This window comes from Hemiscyllium ocellatum, unplaced genomic scaffold, assembly GCF_020745735.1.
Source record: "Hemiscyllium ocellatum isolate sHemOce1 unplaced genomic scaffold, sHemOce1.pat.X.cur. scaffold_690_pat_ctg1, whole genome shotgun sequence".
Taxonomy (NCBI): Eukaryota; Metazoa; Chordata; class Chondrichthyes; order Orectolobiformes; family Hemiscylliidae; genus Hemiscyllium; species Hemiscyllium ocellatum.
The window spans coordinates 76159-98832 of NW_026869175.1; the positions used below are offsets into that span (position 1 = coordinate 76159).

Consider the following 22674-nt stretch of genomic DNA (forward strand, 5'->3'; position numbering starts at 1 on the left):
CTCCTCAAAGAATTCAATAAGACGATGAAGGCTTATGCCTGAAACGTGGTTTCTGCTGCTCCTCAGATGCTGCCTGACATACTGTGCTATTCCAGCACCACATGCTTGTCTCTGATCTCCAGCATCTGCTTTCCCTCACTTTCTCCAAGTATTTGTAATGGACATGAACAGGAAAGGTTAGCCTCGGCAGTTGAACAAAACTAAATTTACACTTTCTTTTTGCAATATTTGGACTGAAAACCTGTTTGTGACCATGCAACACATCAGGACATATGAACATCTCTTCTATTAAAATCCTTGGCCATTCATAATAAAGAATAACCACTGCTCTGAACAACCAGTATCGTGTGTAATTACTGAACTGAAATACCAGAGGACAGCTATTGCATTTATTGGAGGGAATAATAACAGATCCTTACTGTGGCATGTGGGGATTGATCTCAGGAACAATCAGATAATTACTCTGATTATTCCCCTGAACAGTAATTAGCTGGTCATGGGGACCTTTGTGTGACCTCATGTTTAGTGTTTTGTGTGAGCATTGATTTCAAAAAACATTGAGATATTTTAAAAGATTTAGGAACACATTGGTAATCAAGTATTAAACATATTAACTGACGTCAAATTTTGACAAAATGTTAGAATTGCTTAGAGAAACACAACTAAACGATTGTAGAATTCCTGTTAGCACAGTGTGGTAACAGGCCATTTGGTCGAAAAGAAAATGACCCTCCAAAGAGTAACCCAGCCAAACACATTTCCCGATCATATTCCTCTACATTTCCTGCTGACTAATTACACACATCCCTGAACACAATGTGCAATTTAGCATGGCCAGATCACCGAACCTACACATCTTTGGATAGTGGGAGGAAACCACAGCAAAGTCATGTCGACATGGGGATAACATGAAAATTCCACACAGGCAGTCACCCGAGAATGGAATCAAACTGAGGTCTCTGGTGCTGTGAGGCCGCAATGCTAACCACTGAGCCACCATGCAACCATATGCTATAAGTAAAGTCAGTGATACATATGCAAAGACATATTTCAAATGAACACACTCCGATATTGTCAAAGGATGTCAAATTTACATTCAATATGAATAGATGAATGGAAAATAATAAAAAACGAAAAGTCACGAATGAACATTAATTAGAAATTTAATTTGATCAAAGGCCATAACAACATTTGGACGAATTGCAATTTTTTAATAACAAACGTAGGTAATTAGCTGACTAATGAATAATTGGAAGTGGCATTTATTTATTTTATAAATGAAGAAAGCGACTTGTTTTACACGTTTGAAATACTGCAGAATGACAATGTATGGGTTCGAAATGTTTGAATCAAGCTCTTTTGAACAAAAAAACCTGATCACTTACGATCACTTAGCCCTTTCACCTTTAAGACCACAACATTCTCAAATATTTTCCACGGATTTAGAACCTGCAGAACTAGTTAATTTCTTTTGTTGAGAACTGGAAGAGAATAAAGAGCAGATACTGTGAATTAGTGATTCCATGTGAGCATTCGACTGAAGACAACATTCCTTCTTTCCAAAAATATATAACTTACAAAAATCCAAAATTTATTGTTATTTTTGAATGAAACAATAAAGAGATGTTAATTCTTTATCATTCGACTTTGTTGCATGAAAAATCCTTAAGTCTTATTGTGCTCCAAACATGATAAATCTTAGCATTGACGTGAAATATAATTAAATGAATTCAACTATGTTTCCACAGGTAAAATAAAAATTGATATTAACAATGATTGTGACATTGTACCCTGCAAAATCTTTACAGTAGTTCATGTACTGTGCCGTAATTCCACATTTGCACAATGTACTGGATTGAATGAGTATTAAAAATTATTATATAACAACAACAATTAAATCGTCAAAGTCTATCATTGTATTAAGTAATAACGAGAAACCTCATTTTGCTATGGGACTGAGCGATGTCTGGAAATGAACTGGAATTAATTCAGTGAAAAGTAATTACAGTTCCCTGTATTTTAAGGCTGAGATTAAGGCTGATCATTCTAATGAGCAAACATCAGATATTTGCAATGATGTTGGATGGGAAGTCATTGGTTCTGTTGTGGGATAGGTGACCTGCAAAATAAATGCATTTTCACACTGGAGTATTAGTACTAAGCAACAATGGATTAAATTTAAATGTGAATCTTACTATATTTGTTCAAAAGGCTTTCTTAAAAATTGTGCCATTATTGTAATGACAATGTCTTGCTAATTAGTGTTGGACATGAAGAATTAAAATGATTCAATATTTCAAAAGCACTTTGCTGTGATGTTGATTGAATATTTATTAAGATCACTAAACTGAGGAATAGTACCTAGTTTTATGGATTGAAGATAAAAAAAAATGAGGCCATGCAGTGATTATTGAACAAGATTCTTCTTTTTAACACAAAAATATACATTCTACAAGAATCGTGAATTTCCATCCACTGAACTCCTTGTAGAGATGTGTTACATTGATTTATATGATTAATATTATGATGACTGTTTAAACATTTGTGTCAGAATTAGGAAGAGAATTAGTAGATCATGAAAGTGAACAGGAAATTGAACAAACAATGTAGTCAACAACATGTGGTATATAAAGCAATTTTAATAATTTTGTCATTATTGTACAATGATGAATAACGTCAGAATAGAAACGGCAAAAAACAATCGACCTGATCAAAGCTGTTCTTTTCTTACAATGAAATGAAAGCAATAATCATTTTGTAGCACACATGATTTGAAATAGCAGTCCTTTAATATGAAACATACCTTTTTGCAAAAATGTAGGAATTTCACAAATTTGAAATGAAGCGTTTGTTGAATTGCAACAAAAATGGCTATAATTTGAATTGTCTGTTGCACACAACAAAAAGCTTAAAAATTGTTAGAATGACAAAACTTTTGTTCCCAATGTTCTTGTATTCCAGTCAATGTCCAGGATAAAGTAGAATTATTGGTTGAAACAATATAAATCATCATTGATGACTGGACTGAAATATAAGATATCAATTGCACTTACTGCAGGGAATAGTAGACAAATGCTTACTGTTGTTATTAGTCTCAGGAACAATAAGGTATTTACTCAGTAATCAGGTGGTGATAAGGAACTTTGTGTTGCTTTATGTGCACTGTTTTGTGTTACCTTAATTTTATTGAAATCAATGTTATTTACATGAATTAGGAACAGACTGATATTTGGGTGTGAAGGATCTTATTTAAGATTAGACATTTTTAAATATTTACTAGAATTGCTGAGCAAAACACACTTAAGACATCATGCAATAAATGAGGTAATTGAGAAATATGTAAAGTCAATTTTCAAACGAACACACCCTGATATTTTCACAGCATTTCAATCTTACATTCAACATAAATAGGTGAGTGGAAAACTAAACATTTCACACAACTCACAAACAGATCAATAACTAAAAAATGATAAATAATAGCAAGTGGCATTTGTTTATTTTACTGAAGAAGAACAATATTATTTTCTAATATTTGTAGCACTGGAGCATCAAGTTCTATGTGTTGTCCGAACTAAGCTCTTCAGAACAAAACAAAATCAATGAATATAATTACTTCGTATATTTCATCTTTATGACTGCAATATTCTCAAATATTTTCCAAGGAATATTGATTGAGTGGAATTAGATACATTCTGTTATTAGTGACCTGAAAAAAGTAAATAACAAATACTGTGATTATTGGAATGAACAACAGATGGAAGCATATCGAATATTGATTTGGAAGGCAATTCAATTGATTTTTAGATATTTTCGAATCAGAATTCTGTACAAGGTGGGAATTGAAACTGTGCCTACTGGTGTGGTAGCAGAGACAATAACAGAGCTGCACAAGACTCCTTCATAACTTTCCCAACCATAATGGGCAAGGTGACAATCACACGCTTGTTACAAATTCTAAGCTAAAATGTTGTGTAATTACTGTAATTGATAATTGTTTCTAAAATCCTGATAGATAAGTTGACTTAATATTTTGAATGCACTTTGCTCTGATATCGATTGTATATTCATTAATACTAATAAACTCAAAATTAACATTAAAAGGTGGCTTTAATAATTAAGAAACACTCACCAACAATCGATTTTTTTTGTAGAGTCATGTCCATTTAATTAATGCCATTTTTACCGTGACAAATGTTTCGACATTTATGTCAGAATTAGGAAGACAATAATCAGAGCTGAAAATGTGTTGCCAGTTAAAGCACAGCAGGTCAGACTAATTAGGCCAGGAAAGTGAGTATGATTGGGAAGGAAAGGTAGTGTTAATGACATTTGGTCCCAGGAGTCATTTCGTACCAAATGACTGATAATTGTGGGATTATTTTTCATTGACAACTAATGTTGGAAGAAAAAGAAACGATCTCAACATTTCAAAAGCAGTTTCTTTTTCTGCTTATGAAATTAAATAAATATTGTTTTGGAGGTCATAGGATTTGAAAAATAGAAACAGCCATTTAATGTGAGATTTGAGCTGAAGAATCGTTCTTTTCACCCCAGTGTAGTGTTTCCAATAAATTAAAATTTAGTGTTAGTTGAACTAAAGAACAAATGGATGTACCTACATTGTTTTTTTGCACACATAAAAAGTAAAACAATTTTAACATGGAAATTATTTTGCTCTGAAAGTAATAATTTCACACAAAGTAAGTGTTTATATTGAATTGAAGTGTCAGCATAACTGCAGGAGTGGTTTCCACTGAATGAAGACTCAGAAGGCAGACAAAACTCTGGGAAGTGGAAGATGTTTACCTATGCTGCAACCAGTTAACATAGAACATAGAATATTACAGTGCAGTACAGGCCCTCCGGCCCTCGATGTTGTGCCGATCTGTCATACTAATCTGAAGCCCATCCAACCTACACTATTCCATGTACCTCCATATGCTTGTCCAATGACAACTTAAATGTACTTAAAGTTGGCGAATCTACTACAGTTCCAGGCAAAGCATTCCATAGGAGTAAGTGAGGACTGCAGATACTGGAGATCAGAGCTGCAAATGTGTTGCTGGAAAAGCGCAGCAGGTCAGGCAGCATCCAAGGAACAGGAGTATTGAATTCTCTATTCCTGAGATGCTGCCTAACCTGCTGTGCTTTGACCAGCAACACATTTGCAGCTGTGATCTCCAGCATCTGCAGACCTCATTTTTTACTATTGATGTTTTGGGCATAAGCCCTTCTTCAGGAATGAGGAAAGTGTGTCCAGCAGGCTAAGATAAAAGGTAAGGAGGAGGGACTTGGGGGAGGGGCATTGAAATTGCGATAGGTGGAAGGAGGTCAAGTTGAGGGTATAAGGCTGGAATGGGGTGGGGAGGAGAGGTCAGGAAAAGATTGCAGATTAGGAAGGCGGTGCTGAGTTCGAGGGATTTGACTGAGACAAGGTGGGGGAGGTGAAATGAGGAAACTGGAGAAATCTGAGTTTATCCCTTGTGGTTGGAGGGTTTCTAGGCGGGAGATGAGGCGCTCCTCCTCCAACTGTCGTGTTGCTATGGTCTGGCGATGGAGGAGTCAAAGGACCTGCATGCCCTTGGTGGAGTGGGAGGGGGATTTGAAGTGTTGAGTCACGGGGTGGTTGGGTTGGTTGGTCCGGGTGTCCTCTGAAACATTCCGCAAGTAAGCGGCCTGTCTCCCCATTATAGAGGAGGCCACATCGGGTGCAGCGGATGCAATAAATGATGTGTCTGGAGGTGGAGGTGAATTTGTGGCAGATATGGAATGATCCCTCGGGGCCTTGGAGGGAAGTAAAGGAGGAGGTTTGTGCGCATGTTTTGCATTTCTTGCGGTTTCAGGGGAAGGTGCCAGGAGTGGAGGTTGGGTTGGTAGGGGGTGTGGACCTGACGAGGGAGTCACGGAGGGAGTGGTCTTTTCGGAACACTGATAGGGGAGGGGAGGGAAATATATCCCTATGATGGGTCCGTTTGGAGGTGGCAAAAAAGCATTCCATACCCTTACTACGCTCTGAGTAAAGAAACTACCACTGACATCTGTTCTATATCTATCACCCCTCAATTTAAAGTTATGCCCCCTTGTGCTCCCCATCTTGGAAAATGCTCTCCCTGTCCACCCTATCTCACCCTCTGATTATCGTATATGTCTCTATTGTCACCTCTCAACCTTCTTCTCTCCAACGAAAACTGCCTCAAGTCCCTCAGCCTTTCCTTGTAGGACCTTCCCTCCATATCATCCTAGTAAATCTCCTCTGCACCCTTTCCAAAGCTTCCACATCCTTCATATAATGCAGTGACCAGAACTGTACACAATACTCCAAGTGCGGCTGCACCAGAGTTTTGTACAGCTGCAGCATAACCTCATGGTTCCAGAACTCGATCCCTCTATTAATAAAAGCTAAAACACTGTATGCCTTCTTAACAAGCCTGTCAACCTAGGTGGCAAATTTCAAGGATCTGTGTACCTGGACACTGAGATCTCTCTGCTCATTTACACTCCCAAGAATCTTAGCATTAGCCCAGTACTTTGCATTACAGTTATTCCAACCGAAGTGAATCACCTCACACTTGTCCACATTAAATTCCATTTGCCACCTCTCAGCCCAGCTCTGCAGCTTTTCTATGTCTCTCTGTAACGTACAACATCCTTCCTCATTATCCACAACTCCACTGACTTCAGTGTTGTCTGCAAATTTACTAACCCACCCTTCTACGCCCTCATCCAGGTCGTTTATAAAAATGACGAACAGCAGTGGACCCAACACCGACCCTTGCGGTACACCACTGGTAACTGGACTCCAGGATGAACATTTCCCATCAACCACCACCCTCTGTCTTCTTTCAGCAAGGCAATTACTGTTCCAAACTGCTGTATCTCCCACAATCCCATTCCTCTGCAGTTTGTACAATAGCCTACTGTGGGGGACCTTTTTGAATGCCTTGCAGGGATCATCCCCCAAGGCCAATCTCAGAATGTAGGTCCATGACACACTGTAACGTGTACAGTAAAAGCAGTAATTGTACACACTTGCTGTATTACAATGGCCACATGCAATGTGGTTACAATCCTTCACTCCTTATACAGACATCCGATCCTGTAGAACACCTAATCTCAGATGGACATTGTTATGGATAGCCCCAGCTTCCTATTGTTTCATGATGTTTAAAAGCTCCTAAAATCTTCCGGCATTGGTATCTCTCAATGTATCTTATTTCTTCAGTTTACAAAGTTAATTATTACACTCCTTCCAGCCTCAAACTCTGCCTTGTCCACAATTCTCAAGAATCTGCAATTAGAAGTATTTTTAATGTTCTGAGCAACTTTAAAATAGTAACTGTTTCTGACAAATGAACCCTGTCTGTTGCCCTGATAGCTGCTGTGAAAGTTAACTGGGCTGTATGCTGCAGCTGGTGTTTATTCATTCACTGGGACAATTATTCTTTCATTAATGAAGGTCAGTGTTGGTCGTTTTTCTGTATCTGGCATGTTCTTATTACTCTCTGGAATATTACTGTCTGGACTGGCATACTGATGGATTTGGAGTAGGATTTTACAAAATATTATTTTCTTTCATCAAGATTGGAACAGACTGTTAGTTTATCTCTCCTCCACCATCTTGTGTTTTAATTCTAGGGCAGGTTGCGTCTTTTTGTTTGTCAGACATTTCGTATGAGCCAACATAGACCATTCTATTCCAGATGGGGCAGGGCACCCCTACAACAGCAAATCAACCAGGATTTCAGTATTAAAATACAAATCTGCATTCGCTACCATTAGGGAACAATACCGTGTAATATGCCTACGTCACTGAGACTTAATTCCACACTTAAAGCCAAATATAATGGATTTCATCAGTGATTAAATATTAGATATAAAGAAAAAATTGTCTTAAAACAGGTCACTGCAAACTTAAAATAATTAGAAACTTCATATTGCTATCTGTAACATGTAGAAATGAACATTAATTATTGGAGTCTAAAACAATTAGACGTATCTTCATTTGTAATATTAATCCAATGATTTCTCTGAACATTCAAATGAGAAGGCATCAGATATTTCCTGTGAGTGTTGGATGAGGAATCATTGCTTGGTTCATGGTTGTGTTGACCTGGAAAAAAGATCCATTTTGCTGTGTAAAATTGGCACGACGAAATAATGGTTTAAATTGAAATGTGAATCTCATGATATTTGTTACTAAACTTAAACAGAATTATTGTGTGATGTTGGTCTAACAATGAATTGGTAATTTATTTTAGAATGCTGACACATTAAATGATTCAATATTTCCAAACGAGTTTGCTCTGATATCGATGACACAGTAATTAGTATCAGTGAGCTGAGAACTAGAATGCTGGCATGATGGTTTGGAAAATACATTCGATATGCAGTGATTATTGATCAGAACTGTTTGGTCATTCAACATTCTCAGATACTCCTGCAATCTTTACTTGCTGTCACAGCTTTTCTTCTGTGGAAATACAATATATAATCCATTCAATTTTCCATGTCATCAATATTCAGTCATTTGTGTCAGCATTACAAAGAAAATAAATCGATAAGGAACATGGTTATTATAGCGAAATACAGTCAACAGCATTTAAAGAGGAAATGTTTCAATAGTGTCTCTGAGTAAACACGTGAAAAGGTTTAATGGGGATCTGTTCACAATGTACTTAGCCACAATTACATTTTCTTAACATGATGACTGGAGGGAACTTATCAGAAAACTCGCCTATATTTAGGAATTCCTTCATCTCGATACATGTTACTATCAGCATCCTCAGTCACAAATAATGAAGTGTGATTATTGGCATGGGAACATGTGGTGTGTAAATTATAAGAAGGTATCTCTTGCATATCTTTGGGATGATGTGATAGCGTGCTGCCTGCTGTGTTTACTTATCCTGAGAACAATATGATACTGACAAAAGGTTTTTCACTGAACAATTATCAGGTGGCCTTGAAGACCATCTTATGGCTTTATGTGCAGTGATCACTTTGATTTCAAGACCTTTGATATATTTTCCATGATTTGGAAAGTGATTAGATTACTTACACTGTGGAAACAGGCCCTTTGGCCCAACAAGTCCACACGGACCTACTGAAGCGCAACCCACCCAGACCCATTCCCCTACATTTACTCCTTCACCTAACACTATGGGCAATTTAGCATGGCCAATTCACCTAACCTGCACATTTTTGGATTGTGGGAGAAAAGCGGAGCACCCAGAGGAAACCCACGCAGACACGGGGAGAATGTGCAAGCTCCACACAGTCAGTCACCTGAGGCGGGCACTGCACCCGGGTCTTTGGCCCTGTGAGGCAGCAGTGCTAACAACTGTGCCACCGTGCCACCCAATGTTCAATAGTTTTGTGACAAATGTCTAATGTGGTCATTAGCTGGATTCAAAGCATTCAATGTGTTGGTGCAAAAACCCTTCATTGTTGACACTTTCAAGAGAGGTATATAATGCTCAGGCATTGGCTGGAAGTCAAGGTGTAAGAAAATTTGGGTCATCCTGGAACTGATTGATTCTCGCTGCTGTTTGACTTAGTTTGATTAATTTTGTGTTTGTCCCGATTTATCTGGCTGTAGGTGAATTTAGAATGTATAATTTCTGTCCAAGGGTCACCTCACATCACTGGAGAGTGAAAATATAGTTTACATACCGTGATAACAATGAATTGATAATTAAATCTTGTGTTTTAACAGATAAAATGATTTATGTTTTCCAGTAGGTGTTAGATATTGATTAGATATTTATTAAAATAGATAAACTGAGAATTGTAATCCTGTTGCAGGATTGTTGAATTGCTAAAAGGTACATATGTAGAGTGTTTTTGGAATGATTTGGTGGTGCCAGTGTTAGATTGGGCTGTACAAAGTTAAAACAAATCAAGCACCACCAGGTTATGAACCAACAGGTTTATTTTGAAGAACTAGCTTTCAGAGCGCTGCTCCTTCATCAGTTGGTTGAAGGAGCAGCACTCCGAAAGCTAGCGCTTCCAAATAAACCTCTTGGACCATAACCTGGTTTTGTGTGATTATTTAACTTTGTTTTTTGGAAGGAATTGTTTTTTTCATTCAAATATACAGGCTGTTCAAGAATTCTATCTAGCCTTCCATGGCTTTCTTTTAGAGACCACACATTTATAGATTAGATTAGATTAGATTAGATTAGATTAGATTACTTACAGTGTGGAAACAGGCCCTTTGGCCCAACAAGTCCACACTGACCCTCCGAAGAGCAACCCACCCAGACTCATTTCCCTACATTTACCACTTCACTACGGGCAATTTAGTATGGTCAATTCACCTAACCTGTCCATTTTTTGGACTGTGGGAGGAAACCGGAGCACCCGGAAGAAACCCACACAGACACGGGGGAGAATGTGCGAATTTCACACAGACAGTTGCCTGAGGTGGAATTTGAACCAGGGTCCCTGGCGCTGTGAGGCAGCAGTGCCACCATGCCACCCACAATTCATATAATTTTCACTGTAATCAGTATTTCAAATTTGCATTAGATTTAAGATGAAAATGAGGACCAATTAACGAGTGCTTCCATGAATGGAAAACACAGTAAATTGAATTTACAGAAGCAAATTCAAGTTTGATCCGAATAAGCAAATCAATACTTTGAATGGAAATGATCCGAAAATGTTTACATCTACATTTGAACTAAGTCAAATGACTCTTTTTTTGAAATAATTGGACTGAAAACCTGTTTGAAAACATGTACAAATCAGGACTATTGACAAGTCTTGCTGTTAGTGCTCTTGGCCAATCGTAATAAAGAATAAATACTACGTTGAGTAACAAGTATCACGTGTAATTGCTGGGCTTCAAAGTAAGAGGATAGCTCTTGTATTTATTGGCAAGAATTATAACCAAATGTTTACTGTGGTTACTGCACTCAGTAACAATAAGATCAAGATCAATGGCTGTTAGAATCCTTGGCCACTCGTAATGAAGAATAAACACTGCTGTGAGCAATACGTATCTTGGATAATTACAGAACAGAAATTTCAGAACACACTCATTGTATTTACTGGAGGGAATGATAATCAGATGCTTACTGTGATGATTGATCTCAGGAACAATAAGACAGTTACTCAGATTATTCCACTGAACAGTAATTAAATGATCATGAGACCATTGTCTGGCTTTATGAATAGTGTTTTGTGTGAGCATTAATTTCAATAACATTGTCATAGTATACAAGTCTGCAGGTTAGGTGAGTTGGCCATGCTAAATTGCCCATAGTGTTCACGGATGTGTAGGTTAGGTGCATTAGTCAGGGGAAATGTCGAGTAATAGAGTAAGGGAATGTGTCTGGGTGGGTTACTCTTCGGTGGGTCGGTGTGGACTTGTTGAGCCAAGTATCCTGTTACAACACTGTAGGGATTCTATGACTCTATGATTCTTTGATTTAGGAATAGATTGATAAGCGAGTGCTAAAGATACTATTTAAAGTCAACAAAATCTTTATGTTGAGTAGAATTGCTTAGCAAAATGCATTGAAGCCATCATACACAAAGTGAGATAAGTGGAAGTAGTAAGGTATTTTGATTAAATAAAATGAATGTCATTAGTTAGATATTTTAAATTTGAAAAACTACAGTGTCCTCAAATCTAAAATTTAGAGACAATGTAATGTGATACATACATTTATTAATGACCTGAAGATAATAAATTGCAGATTCTGTGATTATTGGAATGAACAACAGACAGAGCAAATCCAAAATTGGATTGAAAAGCAATTCAAACTCTGCTTAGATATTTTCTAATCACCATTCTAAGCTGTTTTGGTGCATCTCTGTTGAAGATGGGAACTCAACGCACACTTCCTGGTCTCGTGGGAGACACTCTACTGGAGCTCCACAGGTTCCTTTCATTATGTTCCCACCAAGGAAGGGTGGGATTATAATTAATTGTGATTACTTAAATGAAAACTAACCAGTGTTCACTCCGATAATTGGGCTGGGAATTAATTCGACTGTTTCTATGCAATGGACTGAGAATGAAATGGTAATTCACAATAATGATGGTACTAAGTATATAGGCTCTTACGTAACAATCAATATCGTGACAATTGAAGGAAAAATAAATAGATATATCATGCGCTTATTGTAAATTCATGAAAAATACAACTGCTGAATATGTTTAAAGCAATTTTTCTGATAATGAAAAGATAATTAGAATGCTTATCACCAAAAAAAATTCTTTCACTGTGACTATTCAGCTGCAGGCAGCTCCTCTTCCTGACACAAATGTACAACTTCCAACAATTCAAAATGTACTCTGATTGATAAAGGGAAGAACAAACACATGTACGTTTTTTTCTCGTGTTTACGAAAAAAGTCACATATTTGAATTTTTTTACCTTTAAAATATTTAACCCTTGCTGAGATCAGAAATACAATAAACCTTCACGTTGAAGAAAAATATAATCAAATCAAATCAAAATATACATCGATATTCACAATAATTGGGAGAGTGAACACTGCAATATCTTTCCATCAGTTGATGTACTGAGCTATAATTCCACTTTTATATCCCTTACTGGATTGATCAGTTATTAGATATTAGCAATAACTAAATTATTAATATGCTGTCAGTGAACTGAATATTAAAGAGAATCTCACATTGCTGTTTGAACATACAATGTTCTGAAATAAACAGTAATTATTGGTGAAATGTCATTAGATATCTCTGAATCGATGAGGCTATGGTTAGTTTGATTGTTGAAATAAGTGGCATTCAGATATTTCCAATGAGCATTGGATGGAAAATCACTCTTTTTGGTATAGATGTGAAAAAAATGTTTTATTGGAGTACTGGCAATAAGAAATGTAGGACTAAATTATGATGTGCATCTCACCTTAATGAATATTTTCAAGTTTTCTCAAAGGTTTCTAGTCCAATCATCAGTTTAAAAGTGGTCATTTTCGTTCAGCAGATCAGTAACTGCAAACATTTTCAACACATCTTCATCAAATCTGATAATTCAGAAAAAAAACCAAAGCATTACCTGTGTAAATGTCAAACTATATCTTTAGATTAGAGTCAAGTTCATTCTCTACTTATTTTACTCCTGTTTTTGATACCAGTGACTAAATATTGATTAGATTATATGTCATATGTGTTAGACATGAGTTTTCTCTCAAAGATCTGTGCAACACAGGAATGGGCCCTTTGGCCCATAACGTTGTGCGGAACATAATGCAAAATAAACTCACCCCTTCTGTCTACCCTTGGTCCATATCCTTCCAAATTATCTAAATGAACATTTAAAAAGCCCTAATGTATCTGCCTTTATCACCAACCCTGGAAGTTCATTCCAGACACCTACCACTCCCTTTGTAAAAAAACAAATTACCCATCACATGCCCCTTGAACTGTCTTCCCTAACCTTAAACGCATGTCACTTACTTTTGACATTTCAACTCTGGGAAAACATTTTGACTGTCAACCCTATTTCCGTATCTCCTGATTGTATAGACTTGCATCAATTCTTCCTCCATCCTCCGCTACTCCACAAAAAAGCAACCTGAGTTTTTCTCACGTCTCCAAATCCAGGCAGCATCCTGGTAAACGCCCTCTGTATCCTCTCCAAAGCCTCCATACCCGTCCTATAATGTGGCGAGCAGAAGTGAATACAATACTTTAAGTATGCCTTAACCAAAGTCTTATAAATTTGCAACATGCCATCCTGACTCTTGTAACCAGTTCCCTGACCAATAAAGGCAAGCATGCCATTTGCCTTCCTGACCACCCTATCTACTTGCATGGTCACTTTCAGGGAGCCATGGTCTTGAACGCCAAGATCCCTTTGAACAACAAAGCTGTTCTCAGTCCTGCCATTACCTACTTTTCCTTAATATTTGAACACCCAAAGTGAAAAACCTCACAGTTGTGTGGATTAAACTTTGCCTTTAATTTCTCTGAGTGAAAAGTGAGGTCTACAGATGCTGAAGATCAGAGCTGAAAATGTGTTCCTGGTTAAAGCACAGCAGGTTAGGCAGCATCCTAGGAACAGGAAATTCGACGTTTTTCTGCCCATTTAATTTCTCTGCCCATACCTGCAATTTATCTTTTTCCTGCTGCATTCTTTGACAACCCTCTATATTATCCACAACTGCACTGAACTTTGTATCATCTGCAAACTTATTAACTCACCAAATTAGATTTTAATCCATGTCACTTACATATATTTGTCCTGCAAACAGAAGGGTTCCAGTGCAGATCCCTGTGGGAAAAAGACAGAAAATGAGGAAAATGCAGAATTCTTGAATAAATGAGGTTTCTTTCAATGACAAAACTATTCTGATGAATAATCTCTGAAGGTGTGATTTTTGTTTTGAAATTAACCCAATATTTTAATTCTCAGTTTACTGATCTTATTGAATATCTAGTACAAACTGCTTTGAAAATATTGAATCATTTTAAGTGTTGAGTTCTAACATTAATTATTCTTTAATTTTAATTTCAATTATCACGCCATCATGAGAGTTGAATCTATTATTTCTTAGTGCCAGTATCATGATGAAATATTTACACTCGTTTCAGGTCAACACACCTGCAATCAAGCAAAGTTTTCTCACCCAACACTCATAGTAACTATCTCATTCTCTTTCATTTGAATTCTCATTTTAATTAAATGATTATTAATCAGTCTTATCAATTAAGAGATGGCTAACTAGTTTTCACATCAATATTTCAGTTCTTTCCAACATATTGCACAATTACATTGCAATAAGGGTTTTCTCATCATTCTTAAATTTGTTATCAGCTATTTTTGTGTCTGATTTCCAGTATCCACAGTTTTTTGCGTTCTTGTATTGATTGTATTTCATTTCAATGCTAACATTTCTATATTTCTGATTATTACAATAGAGCTAAGTATTTTTCATGTTAAACATTGTATTAATTTCATGTGTTTCTTGTGTATACAAACCAGAATTAACAAATGTTTGCTCTATTCTTTTACAATAAATCTTGAATTCTTAGAAATCACAATTTTGTGAAAATGAGGGAAATTATCTTTCGCTTAATAGTCACATTGAATGACTAATGCTTTACTTCCAAGTCATGAGCATTACAAAGCAGTTTAATTTTGAGTACATAAATAACTGCTTCAAACATATTTAATTACTTGATTATCATGAGATTTATATTTGTTTAAGATCATTGTCGCTTCGTTCCAACATTTTTATGAATTACTAATTCCTTTTATCAGTCCATTACACACTGGAATTGTCGAATACAACCCAGTCTGATTATCACAATAAATATTTGAGCAGTTTTCCCTGTGAGTAACCACCGTAAGTATGTGATTATAGTCCTGCCCTTCTTGCATAGGAACATTATGTAGGGCTCTGGTAATGTCTGTACTGAAAGACCAGGAGGTATGGATTCAATTCTAAACTTCAACAGAGATGTGTCAAAACACATCAGAGTTGATTAGAAAATATCTAAGTGTCTACTGAATTATTTTTCAATCCAACATTTTCTCAACTTGTATCCGTTGTTCATTGTAATGTTCACAATATCTTGAATTTATTTGCTTCCGTTCACTGACTAAACTATGAATGTTATTATGCTGCTTCTAAGTACCTCTCAACTTTTAATAACTTTGCAGTCATAAAGATTCTACAGTGTAAATTACATTTAAGGTAAGGGGGAAAGATTTAAAAGGGATCTGAGGGGCAACTTTTTTCACAAAGTGTGTTTGGCTCACACGGAATGAGCTGTGAGAGGAAAGGCGGTGGCTGGTACAATTATAACATCTAAAAGACTTTTGGACAGTTACATGGATAGAAAACGTCCAGAAGGATATGGAACAAACACAGGAAAATGGGGCTAGTTTAGTTTAGGGAACCTGGCCGGGCTGCCTGAATGGCCTGTTTCCGTGCTGTACCAAGCTAGCATTGTACAATTCAAACTTGACTGCGATGGGTAAAGGAGAGAACAAACGGGTGTTGATTCGATTTTGCGTCTATAAAAAAGTGACATGAATTTTAAATAATTTTGTCACAAGAAATAGTTCACTCTTATTGTGATCAGAAATACAATGAATGTGAGCATTGAAGTCAAATATAATTAAAACAATTCAACTGTGTTTATATGGTTAAAATAAAAATTGATATTCACAATCATTGTGAGTTTGTACACCGCCATATCTTCACATTACTTCATGTACTGAGCCATTATTACACATTTATACCCCCTACTGAACGGAACAATAATTAGATGTTAGCAACACTTAGATTTTGAAAATCTATCAGTGCACCGTGAAGAAGGAGAAATTGATGTAATTTTATCCTGATCGATGATCCAACATTTGTGTCTGAATCAGGAAGAGAGTAAGGAGATAACCAAAGTGAATATCAGAGTGACCACAAGATACAGTCCATGACATTTGATAGAAAAAGGAATTTGCATAATTCCATGGTTATTGAACGTTAATAATTAATTCCCTCCGCAGGTACTGAAGCAGTCCAAGTCCAAGTACAACAAGATCTGGACAATATCCAGGTTTGGGCTGACAAGGGGCAAGTAACATACATCCCACACAAATGCAGGCAATGACCATCACGTATAAGAAATAATCTAACCACCATCCCTTGACATTCGATGGTGTTGCCATCATTGAACACCCACTATCAACATCCTGGGAATAATCATTGATCAGAAACTGAATTGGTCTCACCACATAAACACAGGGGCTACAAGAGTAATTCAACTGCTGTCTCCTGAAAGCCTGTCCAACAGCTACCAGACACAAGTCAGGAGTGTGAATGGAATACTCCCCACTTGCCTGGATAGTGCTGCCCTAACAACACTCAAGAAACTTGATACCATCCAGAACAAAGCAGCCCGCTTGATTGGCACAGCATCCACAAGTATCCACCCCCCCCCCCACCCACCACTGATGCTCCGTAGCAGCAGTGTATACTATCTACAAGATGCACTGCAGGAATTCACTAACCAGCACCTTTCAAACCCATGGCCACTTCCATCGAGAAGGACAAGGGCAGCAGCTACATGGAAAGACAACTATCTTCAAGTTCCCCTATAAGGTACTAATCACCCTGAATTGGAAATATATAGCTGTTCTTTCACTGTCACTGGGTCAAAATCCTGGAAATCCCCACCCCAAAGGTATTGTGCTGTATACACACAGCAGGTAGGCTGCAGCGGCTCAAGAAGACAGCTCACCACCAATTTCTAAAGGGCAACTAGGGATGGGCAATAAATGCTGGGCCCAGCCAGTGACACCCACATCACATCAAAGAAATATTTTTAAAATGACTACAAGATCAAACCAGCTCCACACTGTCCTAGCTGCAATCTCTGCCCCTTATTGACAAAGATAAAAGAATCTGACCTTGCTCAACTTTCTCATCAAAACCAAGTACAGTATTCACCCCAGCCCTCTCTTATATGAACCAGCAGCATTTCCACCACCAACAGTAGATCCTCTTAAAATATTTTGTCAGTAACTTTTAATTAACTGGTTACTACAATTACAATGCAATCTCTACAAACAGACCAAATACCTTTTATGCAACAACAAATTTTCTAACAACTTTTCTCGATCTCTGTCATTCTTTTTAGTTCGATGAGGTAGGGAGGGATGGAAACACGACAGTGATGTAAGATATATGTAATACAGTGAGACAGGGAAGCTAGTATGGCTCATGTTGACTCTTAGACCCCACACAGTGAAGCAACACATTCACTGCATAATAAACATAACATAACATTTCAACCCCACTCACACCCGGAGTGACAGAAATAAAATGTGGATCGGTTGGACAGGATAGGTTTGTTACAGTTAGAGTTTGGGAGAGTGAGGGGTGACATGACTGAAGTATCTAACATCCTGAATGGTTTGATAAGGTGGATGTGGAAAGGATGTTTCCACTTGTGGGTCATTCCTGAACTAGAGGGAACTGCTTTAAAATTGGGTTCACCCTTTCAGGACAGCGATGATGATATTTGTTTCCCATCAGAGGGCTGTGCAAATTTGGAACTCTCTGCCCCAGAAGGTGGGCTCACTGAGTATTTTTAAGACACAATTTGATAGATTCTTGTTAAGGGACGTTGAGGGGAGATGGAATACAAATCACTAACAGATCAGGCCTGGTCTTATTGAATGGTTGGGCTCGAGGGGCCGAATGGTCACCTTCTGCTTCTCTCACACATGATCCAAGGACTGAGAGCTTTGTTTAAAATTCATTCACTGGGATGTAGGTGCCACTGGCTGTGGGCAGCATTTATTACCCAGAGGGCAGGTAAGGGCCAACCACATTGCTGTGGGTCAGGAGTCACATGTAGGCCAGACCAGGTCAGGATGGCAGCTTCCTTCCCTAAAGGACATCAGTGATCCAGATGGGTTTTTCCTGACAATCGAGAATGATTTCATCAATAGACTCATAATTCTAGATGATTATTAAATTGAAGTTCCACTTCTGCCGTGGTGGGATTCGAATGAGGGACCCCAGAATATTCACTGGGTCTCTGCATTAACAGTTCAGCAATGATACCACAGGACTGTTCCCGAGCTACAAAGGGTGGGAACCAAAACCTTGATCAAACAGGGAGAATTAAGGAGCGTTGAAGGGAATGGGGGAAGAGAATGACCAAGTTTAGGTTCAAGGCAACTGAAACTAAAGCCACCAACAGGGAGGAGAACAAAGTAAGAAACCCTCACACAGCTGGAATTGGATAAGTGCAGATACCCCAGGGAGGTGTGGAACTACACAGGGAGGACAGGGTGAAGGCACGGGTAGGTTTAAAAGCAGTGAACCAAATTTTGAAAATATCTTTCTGAACATAATGTAGATCAGGTTAAAACTGAGGTAGGTGTCTGACACAACTTGCTGCAAGGACACAGACAGTAGAATCTGAGGTGACCATGAGGTAATGGAGGTAGAATGTGGGAGACAAGCTGGGACTGTATTGGAATAGTCATGGTGAGAGGGGACGAATGCTGGATGGAGGGTTTCAGCAGCTGATGGACTGACGCTGAGGTGAGCCATCGGAAACTGAGCAAGTGAGCACCATCTAATAGGACAGAGAAACTGATCCATCAGCCTGAAACTGACTGACCACGTGGCTGTCAGTGACTCCAACACAAGTGAATGGAAACATTGCTCAGAGCCTGTTTCTGTAACATTCAACACAACCAGGAAATAAAAGTGAATAATGAGCTGAAAACAAGGCCCTGCTCTGTTAGAGTCTAAACTATTCAATGTTCAGTTACTGAACATTATTGATTCACAGAATATTCTAACCTGCACAATCACAGTAAAAGGGGAAAGTAAACAACATTCTTGGCAAAGACATAATGAAACAACTGCTTGTATAAAAACAGCTGAGAACAAAGGGGCTGAATCCTCCACAAACTGACAAACACAGATACCATCGGTTTATAGATAGACAATGAAATTCTTCAGAAAAACCCTTCCCTGCCTCTGGTGTGTGAACTGCCACTTATTTCCTTTGAAAAGAGTCTCTGTTTCCCCTCAGAAAAGCAGGTGTGTCGCACACTTACAGACTGACTTACAGACAAAGGAAACCTGATCTGAGACTCGCAGGTTAATGAAGCTATTAGTGACAGTCCATTGCACACAACAAGAGCTTAGACCACAACAGATTCTAGTGAAACCAACAATGCAATGAAAAAGGTGAATTAGTCTTTATAATCATGCAGCCTCTCTCAATCAAATAATCCCAGTCAACTTCCAAACATTTTTAAACTATTAATACCAATGTATACATATTTATTTCCTTCCCTAATTTCCTCCAAAAATATATCTAATTATTCTCTTCAAAGTACATTTTAAATGGTCAATTCATAATCACAATTCATTTCCAATTATTCTTAGAGCAAAACAACTTGCAAACTAAAATAGTTTTCATGTCAATAATGACACTGGAAACTTTGTTATGTAGTTTAACCATATTTCCAAATATTGTTTTGGTTCATTATTGCAGTGAAGCTAAAATTAAAGTCTATTTATTTTCTCTGATATCCTTCCATTACTTTATTCCCTAATAACAATGCCCATGGTGTAATGGGTGACAAGCATTAAAATAAAATCGAATTTTCATTGCAAGAACTGGTACAAATGATCACATATTATTCAGTTCATTCATTGTCGTTGACGTTAAGAGTTATTTTCACTGTATGATCATGTTAAATTCACTTAAATAATCACAGTACAATTCTCACCTCTATAGATCTGTAAAGTGAATGTCAAGTTATAAATATTTCAAGTAAAACCAAATTCACATTTTGTTCTGTTTTATTCCAGGAATGATGGAATGTGTTACATTATTATGGGAAACAGGAACAAGTGAAGGTGGTGACTCTCAGACGTGAGGCCTTAAAGCTAAAGGCCAGCTGGTAGTTACAGTGGGGGATGTACCTAGTGCCCCGCTCTCCTCAGAAGGCAGTGAGGATGGTGACACTGGGTAGAACGGGTTAGATGGTGAAGCGCCCACGTATGGACAGAGGGACGGCAATGGGTGGGATGACCCACCGCCCTGTAAGGCCCAGAAGGCCGTGTCCATGGCACCGCTCGGCATCAAAGCTCAACGTGGCTAGACAGTAGGGAGCAACAACGGGAACTGACAGAAACCAAACCTGAACCGTTTACCCGGCTGAATGACAGGTGTTGGTGAATGAACACCCAGCCTGATAGAGAAATGGTATTAATGGGCCTCATTGGGACAATATGGATTATTTAATTGAGGTACACAGTCTCACCGATGATGGTGTCAGCCAAGATCTCTCAGGCCAAGATACCCTGACGTGTACATCAGAAGCTGTCCCTGCAATGAGAGGGTGGGGGTGTGAGCCGGTTCCCCCCAGTGCACAGCTGACCAGTGCCTCCAGGCATTTACAGATATTACAGGGACACACTGGGGAGGGGACAGGCTGAATGGTCTAAAATAACCTTGGTGACTCAGGGACCCAAGGGTAATATCGAGGATCATACAGAGAGGAAGCCTGAGGTGTGTAAGGACCACGGGGGATTACCAAACCCCAAAGTGTGATGATGAAATAGGTTTGATGTGTTTAAAAGATGACATGGGACCCCATTTAACTGTAATTATAAACATGGGACTCCCAGTGGGAGATAATTCTAACCAAATGCTGAATTGGTCATGAGAGCTGAGGCAAACGCAGAAACACAGGGGAATAGCTTCAGTACAGGGAGGGGAACCAGACCCACAATGTTACAAAGGAAGCAGGAAAGGGCACATAGCCAAGGAACGTAGGCAGAGAGAGGGAGATAGATGTTCACATTGTGTGTGGCCTGTGTTCACGTAGGCACATGCATAGCCCATGAATATTTATTGATGCTGTGTTTGCTGTATTAATAAATATTAATACAGGAGCAGCTATATCAGTTACCGATATGGATTTGCCCCCACCCTCTCAATTACTAAAATGAGAGCATTTGGAGAGGGAATCGAGGAAGCTGGATGAAATAAACCTGTCCCGATGCAGATCACCGATATGGCAAAATATACTCAGATATGGGAGTGTGAAACTGAGGAAGGGACCATTCTGGGAGTTGCCATTTTAGAACAGTTAGGAGCAACTATTGATGTAGAGACCCGAACTGTAATATGGGAACAACCTGGCCAGGCCCGGGACAGGAAGCAAAGGAGAGGCGACATCTCCAGGGTAGATACCTTGCAGGGAGACTGGAACAGTCAGGGAATCTGGGGAGTTATAGCTAGGACCCAAACAGCAGTGTGGGGAACTCAAACAGGAATGTGGGTTATTATCTGTAGATCCTGTAAAGATCGAGGGCCCTCTCACTCCCCACACAAACAGGATCCCATTAAAGCTGGGGCTGAGGAGGCAGTCATTGTGACAGTAACAGATTGAGAGAAGCAGGGAACAGTCAGACCGACAGTATCCCAGACTAATTCACTGAATCCAGACGGCTCATCCCACCTCACTATTGATTATACCTCCCTCAGTAAATCCGCCACTAAAGAGTATCCTACAGTAGCAAACCACACCACTGTATTTAATGGATTGAAATCGCAACAGGATATAGTCTCAGCCCTTGATATTGTGAATGGGGTCTGATCCATACCTGTGGACCTGGAATGGCAGAATAAGCTGGTGTTTAAACAGTACACCTGGATCCAGTTACCTCAGGGATCCCATAATATTCCATTATATTCCACCGATGTATGGCTGATGGAGTTAGTCTATTTAATCTTACCAACACCTCATTACCTCAGTTGGTGAGAAAGAACATATCCAAATATTAAACATAGTATTGTGTCAGTTCAGGCAGGCCGGGCTTAAAATTAACCCACAGAGAGTGCAACTGGGAAGGTAGGTAGAGACAGGGAGATCAAATCAGGAAGGCAGAGGGGATAATCCGAGTGGAACGAAGGACCATGATTTTAAAACTATCCATCTGCACATCGCGAAGGGGTAAGGCAAACTTTAGATTGTTTAATTATTGGAGGCCTTTTGTGGAGAATTCTCCAGAATTGGCAGAACCATCACAAGCCCTGACAGAAGCACTGACATTAGCCAGGGGTCAGGGAGTCAGCATATACACAGACAGTCAGCATGCATTTGGTATTGTTCATGACCATGTGTTGGTCTGGGCTCGGTGAGG

The 22674-nt window shown here is 38.6% G+C and overlaps 1 long non-coding RNA gene across 2 annotated transcripts in view; it reads right to left on the reverse strand.

Moving 5' to 3' along the window:
- Positions 1–12896: 12896 nt before the first annotated feature.
- LOC132814124 (uncharacterized) overlaps positions 12897–22674 on the reverse strand; it is a 45411-nt gene continuing 35633 nt past the window's right edge. For both annotated transcript variants that reach the window (XR_009644318.1, XR_009644319.1), the window contains 2 exons: positions 14215–14255; positions 12897–13005 (listed from right to left, as the gene is read on the reverse strand). This is a non-coding gene — a long non-coding RNA (uncharacterized LOC132814124). The remainder of the gene's footprint in view (positions 13006–14214; positions 14256–22674) is intronic.